General features: G+C 44.0%; 1 long non-coding RNA gene across 1 annotated transcript; it reads right to left on the reverse strand.

Annotated features, from left to right (window-relative positions):
* Window positions 1-279: 279 nt before the first annotated feature.
* Window positions 280-6,810, reverse strand: LOC143935599 (uncharacterized). Its single transcript, XR_013263561.1, has 2 exons — window positions 6,264-6,810; window positions 280-1,586 (listed from the first exon to the last, which is right to left on the reverse strand). It is a non-coding gene; the product is annotated as an uncharacterized LOC143935599 (long non-coding RNA).
* Window positions 6,811-10,501: the final 3,691 nt, after the last annotated feature.

The following is a 10,501-nucleotide window of genomic DNA, read 5'->3' on the forward strand; positions in this document are numbered from 1 at the left end:
GGGACATGGACACTTGGCACTCCTATTTTACGAGAGCCTTCGCAGGGATCCTTAATGTCTCCCTCATTGAGGCAGACGTTAAGGTCCTCACTAGGTGGTATCTGGTCCCAACCCGCCTGGCTAAATTCTACCCTCAGACCTCGCCTCTATGTTTTCGAGGCTGTGGTCACATGGGCTCCTGTTAGGTGTGACCTCAACAAGTCACCTATTTGTCAGGTTATGTTACCGTTTCCCAATTGTTAGTTAGAGTTCTTATCTGAGCAAAGAGACACAGAAGTATTCAGTATTTCTGCTCAGAAGTCCGTCGTTAACTCTAACTGTCTCTGACTGACTGTGGCTCTGAGGCTTGTTTATTACATCTTTTATAGACAGAAAAGGGCAAACATCAGCAAATGTAAAAAAAAACAACATTTTCAAAGTAAAGACAATTCTCCGGGTGTTATCAGCTGATAAGACAATCTTCTGGGCGTAGACTGCTTTTTAGGGCTGATGCGGCCTCTCCTTATGCGTACGTGACTAAAGATGACGAATCCTTATTTTACAGAGAAGGATAGAAAAATACATGTATTTAGTATGACATACGGTCAGCCATTTTGTTTCAACATACCTCAATCCTTACATTTCCCCCTTTGACATCACCCCTCCCTCTTGCCCTGGGTCCACCTGAACAAGTTCTAGTCAGCCTATATCCAGAGTACTCTCCCTGACCGCGAGTTGTCAGAGGGGTATACACCCATCCCCCTGGACAGTACCAACATCTAAAATTCAGGAAGAGTGGCTTTTCTGACAGATGGGTGATGTCAAGAAACTAAATCTACCTATCTTCACAAAAGTTCCATCTTTTCCGCATCATTTACCTTGGCTTTCTTGCAAAAGCATATGAGCAGTTTAAAGCATGCATAAAAGAAAAATACGAATAAGAGCACCACTATAATCGTCATTGCTGCCTTCTTAACCCAAGAGAATAACCCTGAGAAACTAAAAGTTCCACCAAACGGATCCCAGTCGCGACCAATATTTCGGGCCTTCTCTTGTAAATTCTTTACTTCCGTACGGTGTTGTGCAATGATGTCATAATAATCAGGTACCTCAATGCTGGTATTATGTATCCAAGTACAGCACTCATAGTCCTCAGTAGTTTCACAGAGTCCTGTCAATGCTGCACTCATACTTTCAATTGCTAATTCATGTAATTCTAATTGTTGTCTGATGGCTCTGGTCTCCAGATTTAACTTAGTAATGTCATCAGAGTTTTTCTCCAAAACATCATTAATAATTCCTGTATAGTTATTTAGTCTTTTCATTAAGTCTATACCCCATCCTGTCCAGGACGGGAACCAAACTATTAGCCAGAATTACTGAAACAATAAAAAAAGATACATGTTGTCATTTGCCAACTGGCTCCTTTTTACAATGAGAAGCGTGGATCCAGGTAGGTTTCCCTTCCAATTTCACTGAGGTTGCTGTAATCAATAGCACCTGGAAAGGACCTTCAAACCTTGGTTCCAGTGTCTTTCTGGTATGTTTCTTTACATACACATAGTCTCCTGGTTGTAGATCGTGTGTACCTGTGACAGAATTAGGGTCTGGAAGAGAAGAATACACACTCTTGTGGATTTTAGTCAGACGTTGTTGCAACTGTATTACATACGTAGTTAAACTATCACATTGTAATTGCATACTTTGAGGAAAATATAAACCTAATCTAGGTGCACTTCCAAACAGTATTTCATATGGGGATAACCCTGTTTTTCCTGTTGGGGTGTACCTAATAGAGAACAAAGCTAAAGCTAGGCACTCAGGCCATGGTTTGTTCAACTCCTGCATAGCTTTTTGTATTTTCAGCTTGATTGTACCATTTACTCTTTCTACTGATCCTGAACTCTGTGGGTGGTAAAGAGTATGAAAACTTTGTTGAACCCCTAACATTGCCATCACATTTTGCATTATTTCTCCCGTGAAATGTGTCCCCCTATCTGATTCTATTGTTTCTGGGAGACCAAACCTAGGTATCAGCTCAGTAATCAGTTTCTTGGCGGTGGCTTTTGCCGTAGCTGATTTCACAGGATAACTTTCGGACCAGCCTGAAAAATAGGCAGATGCACACGAGAACAAATTCAAAGGGGCCGCTCTTAGGCATTTGTATGTAGTCAATCTGCAGTCTCTGAAAGGGATATTGGGCCCGAACCTGATGTTTACGTGGGGTTTTCACTCTCTGTCCTGGGTTATTAATCAGACAGATTTGGCATGCAGCACAGTAGTTCCTTGCAGTACTACTGAATCCAGGGGCTAGCCATCCTTGGCTTACAATCCTATACATAGAATTGGAGCTGACATGAGTGGGTAAGTGAACAGCCGCTGCCATTGCTGGGTATAGAGAACCGGGTAGACATATTTTGTCTCCTTCTCTCCATACATTGTCAAGGCCTGGTGCAGCTCCCTCCTTAACCCAACGGTCCTTCTCAATAGCCCCTGCTTGTTCCTGTAGTTCCATTAGCTGCTGCCATGTGGTTTCGGGCATACTCACCTGTACCGTGGCTAAGGTCTCAGGGCTTACTTCCCCTAGAGCTGCCTTCTTTGCAGTTAAATCTGCAAATGCGTTTCCTTTTGCCTCAGTTGTTTTTGCGCTCGTGTGTGCCGATATCTTCATGATGGCTACTCTTATAACCTTTTGAAGATTGTTCAGGACTCTTTTGATTCCTTCACCATGTTTAACAGGTGTACCTGCTGCTGTAAGGTAACCTCTAGCTTTCCATATGTGGCCATAATCATGTGCCACACCGTAGGCGTATGCGGAATCAGTGTAAATGTTCCCTTCTTGTCCCTCCAAGTGTTCTAGGGCTTTCTCTAGAGCGGTTAGTTCCGCTTCTTGTGCCGACATGTGTGCTGGTAGTGACTTTGCCTCAATTACCTGTGTGTCCGTTACCACAGCATAACCTGTGTGATATTTACCTTTGTCATCGGCAAATCTACTACCATCTATGTACAGTGTGTGTTCTGCATTTGCAATGGGTATGTCTGTGACATGTGGGAACCCCGTGGTTTCTTGTTCCATAAGTTGAAAACAATCGTGTTCATGAAAGTGTGTCAGAATCCTGAGTATCTTGTGCTGTATCTACACCATTATCATCATTACTCCCCCCTGTCAAATCTGTCTGTAATGCTAAAAGCTGTGCTAAGTTAAAAGAAGTGCATCGCTGAAAGGTAACATTGGGGGGTCGGAGCAAAGTGCATTGCAGACGCAGCTGCCTCGCCATTGATATGTGTTTTGGTTGGACCTGTGATAAGATGGCGTGTATGTCATGTGTGGTATGTACCACTACAGGATTGTCTAAGACAATTTCTGAGGATTTGTCAATGATAATTGACACTGCTGCAACTGCTCGTACACAGGACGGTGATCCTCTAGAGACAGGATCGAGAGCCGCCGAGAAGTATGCTACCGGCCTTTGTTTGATGTGTTGTTGTGTCAACACCCCTGTTGCGTGTCCCGTGATTTCAGCAATGTACAAATGAAATGTTTTGGTATAATCAGGGATCCCGATCGCAGGTGCCGAAATCAGTAACCTTTTTAAGGTGCTAAAAGATTCATGACCTGCTTCTGTGAGTACATAGGGTACTATTTTCAAGCAATCATATAATGGCTGCATCAGAGAACTGGCATGTGGTATCCATTGTCTACAATATGATACCATTCCCAGAAACATACGAAGTTGCTTAAAATTGCGTGGGATATTCATTTGTCTTATGGCCTGGACTCGGTCTTCAGTGAGATGTCGAGTACCCTGGGATATACAGTGGCCCAAAAAGACAACCTTTTTCTGACATACCTGTAACTTAGTTCTATTCACCTTGCACCCTTTTTCAGCCAGGAATTGTAACAATGATAGAGTGGCTTTTAAACAAGTATCGTTATCCGGACAACATAACAATAGGTCATCTACATATTGCAACAATACACAAGTGTCAGGCGGTAGCCATTCTCTATTTTTTTTACTTTTTAAGGTTTAGTCAGTGGGGCATCAGTCAGGAGTCCGTCATAACCACTTATGGGTATGGTGTCACGGGACGTCATGTGTGGAGGGACTACTGAATCAGACAACAGACTGCGTGACGCTCCTGTGTCAACCAAACAAGGAATATGTTTACCTTCCACCTTCATCAACATGTGGAGCATTTTGTTCTCTGATTCAGCTAGGACTGGGGCAAGTCATGCGGTCGGATCGTCCCTATCATTGGTACGCCTCTGTCTGTAGTCCCTCGTGTCTCTGTCCGTGTTTCCTTCCTGTTCGTCTTTTATCCTTTTCCTACAGTCTCTTTTTATATGTCCCACCTTGTTGCAGTAATAACAGGTAAGAGGTTTACGGGAGGAATTCCCTCCTTCATTGACCCGGGCAACAGTGTTAACTCCCGGTGTCCTTCTGGGTTTAGTTTCTGCTAAATCAGCCTCTATGCCTTGTGCTTTCTGCAACAATGTTCCTCTGTCCCGTATGGCTCTCCATTCGGGAGTACATGCCTTCAGTTTGTCACCTATTTGGGGTACTAGTCCTTCCATAAACTGTCGATTGAAAGCCCTAATGGTGACGGGTAAGGCTAAATCTAGACCTTCGTCAGCCATCATGCTTTCCATGTTGAGGTAAAATTCTGTAACAGTCTGACCTGGGGCCTGTTTTATGGGCGCTGTCGAACCCCTTTCCTGCTGTTTCCCTTGGCAAAATTCTCGTAACTGAGCAATAAACAGGGGTCTAGAGTCTATATGACGAGGGTGTACTCCTGGCGGATCTGCCGCTGGATCCCCTTGTGGTCTATGTGGAGCAATTTCATTCATAAATTGATTAAACATTGTTAGTGTCATTTTATGTCTACATATATCTTCCCCATCTTGCCAAGTCGCTTCATGTGTGTCTAGTAATTGTGTCACGAATCTACAGAATGCGGCAGGTTTTGCTACGGGATCAGGAGCATTCTGTATTAATGCCATAAGAGTGTCAGCCGACCAAGGTGTCCATGTCCTCAGAACGACTTGTCGGGTCACTGTAGGTGGCTGTCCTGCTTGACCCGCATCTGGATTATTTACTTGTATTACCCTAGTCCGACTATGGACTGGAGCTACGGGCTCTGGTCTTTGAGCGCCGCAATGTACACATTCCTGTGCCCAGTCTGTGTTCTGGATACCGCATACTCGGCATACCCATCCTCTTCCTCTTAAGGAAGGATAAAGTTTTGGTCTTTCATTACCTGGTGTGGTAGTGTTATAAGGAGGTGGAGTATCTCCCGTATTTACCCTATCGCCGGGAGCAGAAGGAAGACTTTTGCGTCGGACCTTCATATCCCATCCACCCTTTTCCTGACAATACTCCCATCCCTCCTCTTCAGCCCTGTTGGAAACCTTAATTAACATTGTATTTGTGATACCCATCTGTTCTGCAATATCTCTCCCTGTCTGTCTCTCTTTATTTCTTCCCAACCTTTTACACTTAATCCATTTTCTCCATCCATCCCCAATTTCTTGAGAATCCTATTTGTGCCCTGTGCCTTATCCTTCCCATACAACATTGTAATTATGTCTTTAACAGCATAACATTTCTGAGATTCCTCCTGGGGTTTACCATGTGTCTGGCCCATTTTGACAGTCCTGCCTAGGTGGCGTTTGGATCACTTACTAAGTGTCTCGTTGCCTTCTCCTCCTAGGGTGCCAAAATACTAAAAAACCTCTCCTATATGAGATCGAATTACTTTATATGCTAGCCAACTGACAAATATTATGACCAGACTGACAGCTACAACATATACAAGCATTCCCTTTTGGTGGCCAAACACATATGACTAGGTCTCCGGGACTTTGTGGAGACCTTATTTCCGTCCCATTACCATGGAATCTCTCAGCATTCGTTTCTTATTCCTGCTTTATTGAGGCAGTCAGGACTTATACTTTCAACCCGTTTTTAGGCTCATGAATCAAAAAGCGTATATCAAACTTAAGTGTCGGACCCCCAAAGTACTCTTACGAGTTAAGGGCGCATTCCGTTACCCATTGGGATGATATATGTTTCAATTCACACCATACAAACAGGGCTTATCTCATTCACAACAGACAGATGACAAGTAGACAGACAAGAAACAACGGTAACATAAGCCAAAATATTAAGTTCAAGACCCGCGTACTACAGAGGTTGGTGTTTACCTGAAGAACAATTCAGACAGATCAGGTGGGCACAAATCTAAGAAGCACAGAGTTTATAAGAAAATAAAGCTTTTCTTACCTGCGCAGGATTTGTCTGTGGTTCTTTGATGTGCCCGACCATTTCGTTCCGTCCTTATGTTCGTTCGCCTCTTGTAGTTTCTTCAGCGAGTCCGTGTTCGCGGCGCCAGAAATGTTAGGTGTGACCTCAACAAGTCACCTATTTGTCAGGTTATGTTACCGTTTCCCAATTGTTAGTTAGAGTTCTTATCTGAGCAAAGAGACACAGAAGTATTCAGTATTTCTGCTCAGAAGTCCGTCGTTAACTCTAACTGTCTCTGACTGACTGTGGCTCTGAGGCTTGTTTATTACATCTTTTATAGACAGAAAAGGGCAAACATCAGCAAATGTAAAAAAAAACAACATTTTCAAAGTAAAGACAATTCTCCGGGTGTTATCAGCTGATAAGACAATCTTCTGGGCGTAGACTGCTTTTTAGGGCTGATGCGGCCTCTCCTTATGCGTACGTGACTAAAGATGACGAATCCTTATTTTACAGAGAAGGATAGAAAAATACATGTATTTAGTATGACATACGGTCAGCCATTTTGTTTCAACATACCTCAATCCTTACACTCCCTTCTCCATATCCTGTGGGAGTGTCCCCGGGTCAGAAGCTACTGGAACAAGATCTTCTCCCTGATCCGCAAGGTCACTGACGTTGCGACCCCCCAAACCCCAGCTATAGCGCTCCTGAACCAGCCAATCCCTAAAATTTCTAAATACCAGCAATGTTTGATCCATTACATTCTGATTAGTGCCAAGATGACCATAGCCCGGGCTTGGAAGTCCCCAAGGGTCTCGTACCCCGCAGCTAAACAAAAAATCTCCTGGATTATGTTCCAAGAAAGGACCTCCAGTCTCATCATTGATAAATCTAAAAGATTCAAAAAAATCTGGGATCCCTGGGCTCGCTACGTGGGGGTTCTCCTCTAGTCCTAGAACAGGACGTAATTTTGACAACCAGTGTCACAGCGAGATCCCCGTCTTCCCCTAGGAGCTCCCCCTGGCATGGGTACCTCCCCAACCCACTCCTTTCCCTTCCCCCTTTTCCCTCTTCTGTCCCCTCTGTTTCTGTCCTGTCTTTCTTCTTTTCTTTACTCCGTCCCTCCCCTCGAAATCTTTCGTCGGGAGGTGATGGATATTTGGCACAAGATCAGAGCCTGGATTGAGCACTATTTAGTACGCTATCAGTCACTGAGTTTGTTTGTTTGACATTCTTCTTTTTAAGTTGTCCTATGTCAGGCTTGATGCACACGGTAGTCCTAGGGGGTTAGGGGTTTGGGGGGCTCTGAGCTCCTGGCACAGTCTGAGCCCAGGTGGGGTGTCTGGAAGCCGGGCTCCCCAAAGGAAATTGAATTCTCCCTTTACCACTAAACCGTTCCCCTCTCCCCCTCCCCTGGACCTCTTTTTTAGCAGGGGACTCCCATGTGCATCACTCGCTCCCCCCCCCAGTTCACAGGTGCCCCGCATTCATGGCCATTATCTTCGTGGTTTCTGTTCGCGGGTGCCAAAAATAAATAAAATAAAAATAAAATAAATAAAAATAATAAATAAAATAAAATAAAAATAAATAAAAAGGGTCCCTTTTTATTGTTCCTTGGCATACTGTTTTTTGCTTCTTTTTTTTTTTTTTCTTTTTTTTTGTTTTTTGTTTTTTTGGCATACTGTTTTTTGCTGCTTACCATGTGCCTTACTGCTGACTCTCCTGCGTGAGAGCAATTTGATCCATTTATCGTCTTTGTTTCAATAAATATCTTTTAAACTGAAAAAAAAAAAAAAAAGAAATAGAGGTGCCTGCCTTTACATGCACATTAACTTTTAATGTCACCCCAGTCTTAGTCCGTAGGGTTCAATATTGAGTTGGCCCACCCTTTACAGCTATGACAGCTTCAGCTATTCTGGGAAGGCTGTCCACAAGACATGGATGAGCGAGTTTGGGGTGGAGGAACTTGACTGGTCTGCACAGAGTCCTAATCTCAACCCAATAGAACACATTTGGGATGAATTAGAACAGACACTGCGAGCCAGGCCTTCTTGTCCAACATCAGTGCCTGACTTCACAAATGTGCTTCTGGAAGAATTGTCAAACATTCCCATAGACATACTCCTAAACCTTGTGGACAGTATGTAGTAGTGTATGTACAGTATCTCACAAAAATGAGTACACCCCTCACATTTTTGTAAATATTTTATTATATCTTTTCATGTGACAACACTGAAGAAATTACACTTTGCTACAATGTAAAGTAGTGAGTGTACAGCTTGTATAACAGTGTAAATTTGTTGTCCACTCAAAATTACTCAACACACAGCCAATAATGTCTAAACCACTGGCAACAAAAGTGAGTACACCCCAAGTGAAAATGTCCAAATGGGGCCCAATTAGCCATTTTTTCCTCCCAGTGTCATGTGACTCATTAGTGTTATGCCGTGTACACACGACCGGACTTTCCAGCAGACTAGATCCGACGGGATCAGTCCGTCGGACAATCCGATCATGTGTGGGCTAATCCGATCTTTTTCTTTATAAAAATCAGACAGACCTAGAAATAGAACATGTTTCAAATCTGTCTGACAGACTCAATGCCTATCAGGAAAACCGATTGTCTGTATGCTGGTCCGACGGACCAAATATGACACAAGGGAAGCTATTGGCTACTGGCTATTGAACTTCTTTTTTTAGTCCCATCTTACATCATCACGTTCAAAATGAACGGACTTTCGAACGGACTTAGTCCGTTCGTGTGTGGCCAAGTCTGTTCGTTCGGACTCTGTCGGAACTCCACTGAAAAGTCAGTCGGGAAGACCGTCGGACCTTTCTGCCGGAAAGTCTGGTCTTGTGTACGCAGAATAACAAGGTCTCGGGTGTTAATGGGAAGCAGGTGTGTTAAATTTGGTGTTATTGCTCTCACTCTCTCATACTGGTCACTGAAAGTTCAACATGGCACCTCATGGCAAAGAACTCTCTGGGGATCTGAAAAAAAGAATTGTTGCTCTACATAAAGATGGCCTAGGCCAGTGATGGCAAACCTTGGCACCCCAAATGTTTTGGAACTACATTTCCCATGATGCTCAACTACACTGCAGAGTGCATGAGCATCATGGGAAATGTAGTTCCAAAACATCTGGGGTGCCAAGGTTCGCCCTCACTGGCCTAAGCTGTAAGAAGATTACCAAGACCCTGGAACTGAGCTGCAGCACAGAGGCCAAGACCATACCGCAGTTTAACAGGACAGGTTCCACTCAGAACAGGCTTCGCCATGGTCGACCAAAGAAGTTGAGTGCACATGCTCAGCATCATATCCAGAGGTTGTCTTTGGGAAATGGACCTATGAGTGCTGTCAGCATTGTTGCAGAGGTTGAAGGGTTGGGGGGTCAGCCTGTCAGTGCTCAGACCATACACTGCACACTGCATCTAATTGGTCTGCATGGCTGTCGTCCCAGAAGGAAGCCTCTTCTAAAGATGATGAACAAAAAAGCCTGCAAACAGTTTGCTGAAGACAAGCAGACTAAGGACATGGAGTACTGGAATCATGTCCCGTGGTCTGATGAGACCAAAATAAACTTATTTGGTTCAGATGATATCAAGTGTGAGTGGTGGTAACCAGGTGAAGAGTACAAAGACAAGTGTGTCTTGCCTACAGTAAAGCATGGTGGTGGGAGTGTCATGGTCTGGGGCTGCATGAGTGCTGCCGGCACTGGGGAGCTACAGTTCATTTAGAGAACCATGAATGCCAACATGTACTGTGACATACTGAAGCAGAGCATGATCCCCTCCCTTCAGAGACTAGGCCACAGGGCAGTATTCCAACATGATTATGACCCAGCAACGACCACTGCCTTGCTAAAGAAGCTGAGGGTAAAGGTGATGGACTGGCCAAGCATGTCTATAGACCTAAACCCTATTGAGAATCTGTGGGACATCCTCAAACAGAAGTTGGAGGAGCGAAAGGTCCATCGGCTCCGTGATGTCTAGTGGAAGAGGACTCCAGTGGCAACCTGTGAAGCTCTGGTGAACTCCATGCCCAAGAGGATTAAGGCAATGCTGAAAAATAATGGTGGCCACACAAAATATTGACACCTTATGCCCAATTTGGATATTTTCATTTAGGGGTGTACTCACTTTTGTTGTGTGTTGAGTTATTTTGAGGGGACAGCAAATTTACACTGTTATACAAGTTGTACAGTCACTACTTTACATTGTAGCAAAGTGTCATTTCTTCAGTGTTGTCACATGAAATATAATAAAATATTTAC

This window comes from Lithobates pipiens, unplaced genomic scaffold, assembly GCF_037356315.1.
Source record: "Lithobates pipiens isolate NorthernLeopardFrog02 unplaced genomic scaffold, aLitPip1_a1.2 Scaffold_28, whole genome shotgun sequence".
Lineage (NCBI taxonomy): Eukaryota > Metazoa > Chordata > Amphibia > Anura > Ranidae > Lithobates > Lithobates pipiens.